At 36.8% G+C, this 7649-nt stretch overlaps 1 non-coding gene across 1 annotated transcript; it reads left to right on the forward strand.

Annotated features, from left to right (window-relative positions):
- The first annotated feature begins 782 nt into the window (after positions 1-782).
- On the forward strand, positions 783-855 carry TRNAC-ACA (transfer RNA cysteine (anticodon ACA)). Its single transcript has one exon. It is a non-coding gene; the product is annotated as a tRNA-Cys (tRNA).
- Positions 856-7649: the final 6794 nt, after the last annotated feature.

The following is a 7649-nucleotide window of genomic DNA, read 5'->3' on the forward strand; positions in this document are numbered from 1 at the left end:
TTATCAAAGAAAATTAACTCAGAAACATACTGATAGCAAATACTATAAGGAGTTAATATTCCTAATATGTAATGATATTCACATTGATTAAAAATGCTTAGATTCCAATGATTTAATGGAAAAACACAAAATTCACAAAATAAGAATACAAATCACTAAAGGAAAATAAAATATCTCACGGTTTCAGTTTTTACCTATCATATTAGCAGTTATTTAGTAAGAACATCCTTTGCTGGTGGGAGTATGAACTGGTAAAATCTTTCAGAAGGACAAATTTGATAACATCTGTCAAAATGTTAACAATTGGTAATCCTTTGACATAATTATGTTTATAGTTACCTATTTTATGAAAATAATATTCTAAATAAGTAAGAAAAAATAATGAGAAATTGATAGAAATTAGAAATAGCATCACTTATAAATGGAAAATCCATAAACAAAAGAAATATTCAGTAATATGGAAATAGTTAAATTATGGAGCAAATATTATGAAAACTTCTAATTTACAATGTCAATATAAAAAACAAGGTACAAATTATATGTATAGAATAGTCTTATTTGTGAAATAATACACATGGAAAGTAAAAGTTAGGTTGGATTATATGCTTTTAATTTCCTTTTAAAATTTTATGTACATATTAAATTTTGTTTAGTGTGCCTTGTTATGTGATCAGGAAGAAAAAAATATTTAAAATAGTAATTAAAAAGTTTTAAACATGTTTATCTCACAGTATGAGAATATATTTTAAGTTCAATATTTAGGAAATACTTTTTTCTTTGACTTCCCTGTGGCTCAGACGGTAAAGCATCTGCCTACAATGCAGGAGACCCAGGTTCGATCCCTGGGTTGGGAAGATCCTCTGGAGAAGGAAATGGCAACCCACTCCAGTATTCTTGCCTGGAGAATCCCCTGGACAGAGGAGCCAGTTGGGCTACAGTCCATGGGGTCACAAAGAGTCTGACACAACTGAGTGACTTCACTTCACTTTTTCTTTGAGTAATAACACCCTTTTTCCTAGATTCAAGATGGTGCCAGGAGATAATGGTTTCCTAACTGAACTTGTTCTGAGATATCCTGTGACCCCTTTGGGGGGCATCAGAAACACGCTGAGCATTGTAATCCTACTGCTGGACTCCATCCTGCCCCCATATGTCGTCATTCTGTGCTCCCTCAGAATGGTATCTCCTTCTGTGCCACCACGGCATTTTCATCTCTCTCTATCAACAAAGACAATACATTACAGTTACGTGATTTCATGCTCAATGTATCTGCTGAACTATAAATTTCTAAAAACAACTATTCACTTTTTAAAAAATTTCATGTGGTTGTCACCACTTAGCAGGGGACTTCAAAATACTCCTGAGTGAATGAATGAATGTAACAAGAACACCAAATCTATTACTTGTTGTATCAGCCACAACTCTGTGTAGGACAACAAAGTTCTCCAAGCCACCATCTACTTCTCCCTAAAAATGGAGTGTATAGAGCCTATCAGAAAGGTTTCATAAGAATGAAGCAAAATCATGTGGGTGAAGGCTCTTTATAAAATGTGAATTACCACAATTATATGTCAATATATTTACTAATTATTTTCTTGTAATATAAATTTTCTTGTAAATATATTTACAATATATTTTCTTCTCCCAAGTGCCTCTAAATACTTCCAGAAGGGACATAATAGCTTAGTTTCATTGACCATTAGGCAATGAGAAAATATATGTAAAGGCACTTTAAATATGAAAATATCCTCCTACCAATAATTATAATAGTAATAACAAGGTTGTTGTTGTTTAGTCATTAAGTTGTATCCAACCCTTTTGTGATGCCAAGGACTGTAGACCACCAGGCTCCTCTTTCCGTGGGATTTCCCAGCAAGAACACTGGAGTGGGTCACCATTTCCTTCTCCAGGGGATCTCCTGACCCGAGGATCAAACCTGCATCTCCTGAATTGGCAGGCAGATTCTTCACCATTGAGCCACCTGGGAAGCCCAGTAATAACAATAACAATAACAATAATACTAGCAGTAGTATGTTCTACTGGACAAAATAATCTGCCAATTTCAGGAGTAGTATGAGGCTAAGTTGTTTCCAAGAGTACTATGTTAGTAATTTAAAGAAGGAAAAAAAAATTCAAAGAATGGTGAAAAACATTTCATTCGTTATTCTGTGTTTCTCTGGCATTAATGGTCACCTAGGGTTCTTAAGTTCTTCCCAGGTGGCTTAGTGGTAGGGAATCTGCCTTCCAATGCAGGAGACACATGAGACATGGGTTCAGCCCCTGGGTCAGGAAGATCCCCTTGAGGGGGAAATGGCAACCCACTCCAGTATTCTTTCCAAGATAATCCCAGGGACAGAGGAGCCTGGAAGGCTTAAGTCCTTGGGGTTGCAGAGCAACTGAGTGACTGAGAATAGGGTTCTTAAAGATTTTTGTGCCTCCTTGTGTATTCAACTCACTGCTAGAAGACTTCTCTTTCTTTTTCTCTCCTCTGCATTGTTTCTGATGACTAGCCAATTGCTATGGAAATATACTATAAAAATTAAATTGAATGAACAGCATGTTATGCACGTGTGGTATGTGTGTCTAGCGTTAAGTACATTTCTCCCAGTAAACTTGACAGTCATATGATTGAGTAAGTTGAAACTGCTTTTTAATTGGAGGTGAGGAAGAACTGGTGTTTCATTGTTGTGTGTAAGACACTGGTGTAAGCAACTTGACATTTTGTTTTGACCAAGTTGTACATAACAGTTGTATAAACTTTTCCTTTATTTGCCACTTGACAGTTAAACTCAACTATTCTTAAAGCTGCAATGACCAAATCTGGTCTGAATTTTATTTGGCAGTTCCTTAGGTTAAGAAGAAAAGTTTTGCTCAGCAAAATGAAAAGCTTAAACAAAATGACCATGCACAGTTTTAGCCACTTCCAAAGGAAACAACTATATGCAAATAAGAGTATGAATCTTCTGTTTTCTAATATCATCTTGACAAGAATCCTATTGGCAATAATTTGTAGTATTGAGGTCAAGCTTTGTTAAGCACCCGGAGCTATGTAACTGCATTTGTTTTAAAATAGTTTTTATTTCCAACTTATTCACTAATCTGCTTAAGTCATTCAACATGAGTAGCACTGATCAATAAAAAAAAAAAAAAACTGTGCACTCTAATAGAAAATTGGGCAACATGTGTAGAATAGGTAATTCTCAAAAGAAGAAATACAAGACTCATTAAACATGACTAGATATTCAGCCCCATTATAATCAAGGGGATACAAGTAAAAATGAGATATATTTTTGCCCTTCACATTTGAAATGATATGGTAAAAATAATAACTTCAATAAGTTGTAAAAAGTTGTGCATATGGAGTTATTTATATTATCAAAAAATAAAACTGGAAAATAAATACCAATAATGGATTGGTAAAGAAAATTAGTGTATGTCTATACAATGGGACACTTTGTGACCATCAAAAATGGTAAGATCGATCATTTCTTTGTCATACTGGGAATCTTCGATACTACCATTAGATCCAATAACTTACTGGGACTCAACTGAACTCAGAATAGCTCCTCTACTCATATTTATTGTTTATTACAGCAAACAGTACATAGTAAAATCAGTGAAGGGAAAAGATACATAAATGTCTGGGAGAAACCAGGCACAAGTCTCCAGTTGTCCTCTCCCTGTGGAGTCACATGGACAGTATTTAATTTCCCAGCATTGATATGTGACAGCACATTCCAAGCGTTTGCCAAACTAAGGGTTTTCCTTGTGCTTCCGACGGTAAAGAATCCATCTGTCAATGCAAGAGACCTGGGATCGATCCCTGGGTTGGGAAGATCCCCTGGAGAATGGAATGTCTGTCTACTCCAGTATTCTTGCCTGGAGAATTCCATGAACTGGAAGCCTGGTGGGCTACAGTCCAAGGGAGTGCAAAGAGTCAGACATGACTGAGAGATTAACAGGCAAACTTATCCAGGTTTTGGTGTCCAGGGGTTTTACTGGCATTCAGTCACATGGAGCACCCACTTAACTAACTTTAATTGCTCCATCTCCAGCCCCCTGGAGGTCAAACTAATATAACATGGCCCAAAGTTTCAGGCATACACAAACAGGCATTCACCTTAAGCCACTATAAATGTGAAGGGTGTTAAAATAAACCATCTGGCACAGCCCAAGCTCTCAGGTATACAAAGACACTCTATCAGGGAGGAAATTCCATGGGCTTAGAGCTTACATGCTAGGAGCCAATCAAAGGCCAATCCTAAAGATGTTCCAAATGAGGTAACCCCAAAGCCTCCAGATTCAATCCTTTATTGTACATTCTTTATTTCTTTCTTGGTCTGCCAATGTAAACCCCAAGGATGCAACACTCTCATCATTAACAGCGATCGACTATGGTAGAAATTGGCAATAATTATTATGGAGGGGGCTGTGTATGTGGTTGGGAGAGAGGGAGGGCAATAGAGGTGGGTCTGCAGAAATTATCTTAACATCATTGGATGTGTAGGTACTTGGTTTGTAAAGGTTTACTGGCCCACCTCTACCTGCTGTGGTCCCCAAGCTTTGTTTTTACTGCAATTATCAGGCCTCACTAAAGAAATGATTCCTGATCCTCTTGTAACTGGATTCACAATCCCTAAAAACTACCACTTTCTCTTACTCCCATTGTAAGAGGACTTCAGATGGATAAGGGCATGCCAATGGAACTTTAACTTTTATTTGCACAGCTACTTGCCACCAAGATTACTTCCCTCTGTGAACACAGTGCAGTTGATGAAAAGTCATATTCCAATGTACAATATTCCCCTTCCTTCATTTTCCCACAGATTAACATTTTGTGGCTGCAAACGTATACCTCATTGTTGTATCTGGGTCTACCCTCATTTGTGTGACTTCAAAGGCCAATATTCACTCAGAAAATATTTGATTTTCTCTTCATCTTGTAAAGATCTTCTTTTGTTGTGTAATTAAGGTGGCCTATAGCCAAACAAACATCTAACTGAATCTCTTGGGAATTAATAAGCATGATTTCCCAATGATTTGGGATTAGTGGCAGTTTTTGAAGAATTGATCCCAAGCTTAACAATGAAAATGTGGAGTGTAACTGGATTACAATATTAAATGACCCCAGAGACTAAAGAAAGACCATATAACCATAACCTTAAGGGTTATGGTAGCTGAAATATAAAATATAAAAATTGCATTGTAATTGTCATAATAAATGTCTTCTAGTAAATTAATAACATTAATGTAAAATTTCTTATTTCATCTCTTCACTGAACATAAGATGCCAAAATCTAATGGAGCAAATTTCACAGGCTTGTTGGATTACGATGCAATGATTCTAAATAATACTAATGTGAAGAGATTAGCTGTGTAATTTTATCTCAAACTCACTTCGTTAAATTACTCCTCCATTGCTTTTAGATATAATTTATTGTATAAAAATAAAACAAACCAACTATTATATGTGTATGTATTCTATAATTCATTTGATAATCAATTCTGAATATCTAGTAATCTATTCACATGTCTATTCCATTTATGGAGGGAAATTTCATAAGCATATGTTTTAAAAACTATAGATCAGCTCTGCCAAAGATTGTCTTTTAAAGTTAATAAAAATCAAAATTCTAAAAATGATAATAAAGTTATGAGCCATATGCCTGGAACAAATGGATTTTTTTCTCACCTTTGACTCAAGACAAAAAAACAAAAAAGGGAGAGAGAGAGGAGGTTTTAGTCACACTGTATTTAATCCAATTTGCTTTGGGTTTAATCTCCAAAACAAGGCTGGCCTGCTAATTCCCAATTATAATGGCACATGTAATCAGAATCCTCATTAACAAAGACTGACTATATTGTCTATTAGCAATGAAAATTTGAAATGCAAATTCAGCAAATCAAAACGTTAAATGAGCTCCTACCCAAGATGCTTAGAGCTCCCGCCAGGGCAGACCATGCTGGCCGACACCTGCCCTGGATTTTTTCCCTCCAGCTGAATGTCTCCTTCGGTTCCAGTCTTTGCCTTCTAATTGACCTGCTTATGATCTCTGCTACAATTAACATATGCTTATTAGTAATGGCTGGTTAAAGATTTCAACTGCTGCAGTTTACAAAGTCCAATAGAGATGGCACACCACAGGAAAGTCAAAGCCACTACTATTTCCCTCATCAGCAAATCACAATGGTGAGAGTGTGTGTGGTAGAAATTACATGATTTTTCACACTGTCAGATGTATGGAAATTGTTACTGACTGGTGCTGGAAATCAAGACATACATGACTCCAGGCCTCATATACACTGAAAAAGATGCAAATACTTGGTGAGTCCTTTTCTCCTTTAGGCAAGTAATTTCTAATTTGGTTTTAGGAAGAAGAGAAAGTGAGAGATCTCTAACTGGATGAATGGCCTTGGATTTATTTTGAATTTGTGATAAGAACATTTTTCTTCAGACTGATTTCATAGAATGGAATGGGAACTTTTGCACTCAACAAAAATCTTACCTAAGTCTTGATAGGGTGAGGATGCTTTTAAAAGACTATGTTCAGAGTTTATATTTTTGTCACCAAATGTCCTTTCTTAGATTCTGACTAGTACCAGCAGACTTGAGAAGCTGGGATGTTGGAATAGTATACTTTTTCACTTTTAGTCTGTAATTTGATGGAGGAGAGGCTCCATTTACTCTGAAATTTTATTTTATTCAGACTATTTGACCAGCTATAAGTCTTAACTTTCACATTATCTCATTGGTTGAGAAATAGTGATTTGACTGATTGACTATTTCTAACCCAAGGGGCATTAATTAATATCTTTGGTAGATACCTTGGTGCTGGTGGATCAAATTCATTCTTAAATCACTGTCTTTAGTGATCATCTCTGCCTCTAATAGGAAGTAAAAGACTTTGTCCTGACTCTCAGGAAGCCTTGGGATATTTCTCATTAACAAAAGGTCTTGGACAAATGTATTAATTATCTGTAGCTGGTCAGCAAAGTACTATAAAACCCAAAATTTAGAACAGCATCCATGTATTAGCACTCAATGTTTTAGGGCAGAAGTTTGGGCATGGAGTAACTGGATTCTGCTCAAGATCTCACTGGACTGAAAACCAGCTGCCAGTTCTTCTCTGGGGCCTGGGGTTCTCTCCCAAGCTCACCGGCTGTAGGCAGCATACATTTCTTGTGTTAGCTGTAAGACTGAGGCTCCTGTTTCCTTGCTGGCTGGTAGTCAGGGCTGCTCTCAGCTGCCCACATCCTTTGTCACATGGGTCCCTCCCTCTTACACCAGCAGTAGCTCACTGGAGCCTTCTTCTTCAAATCTTGACTGTTTTCTTTTGCAATCAAGGAAAGAAAACTCTCTGCATTTAAAGGGTTTATGTGATCAGGTGACATTCACCCAGATAATTTCTTGATTTTGAGGCCGTCTGAGTTAATTATGAAAGTAAAGCCCATCCCATTCACAGGTCTAGGGATTAAGTAAGATGTGTACATCAGGGAGGTGAGAAATCTTGAAATTCTATCCACCAAGGCAGCCGCTTAGTTTCTTTTGGCCTCACTTTCCTAGTGCAGACAAGGAGCCTGGATTAGGTAGTCTCTAGCTCTTTCTCCCCATATCACCAAATTTCTAGGGTCAAATAATTACCAACACA

This window comes from Odocoileus virginianus, chromosome 8 (genome assembly GCF_023699985.2).
Source record: "Odocoileus virginianus isolate 20LAN1187 ecotype Illinois chromosome 8, Ovbor_1.2, whole genome shotgun sequence".
NCBI classification, from domain to species: Eukaryota; Metazoa; Chordata; class Mammalia; order Artiodactyla; family Cervidae; genus Odocoileus; species Odocoileus virginianus.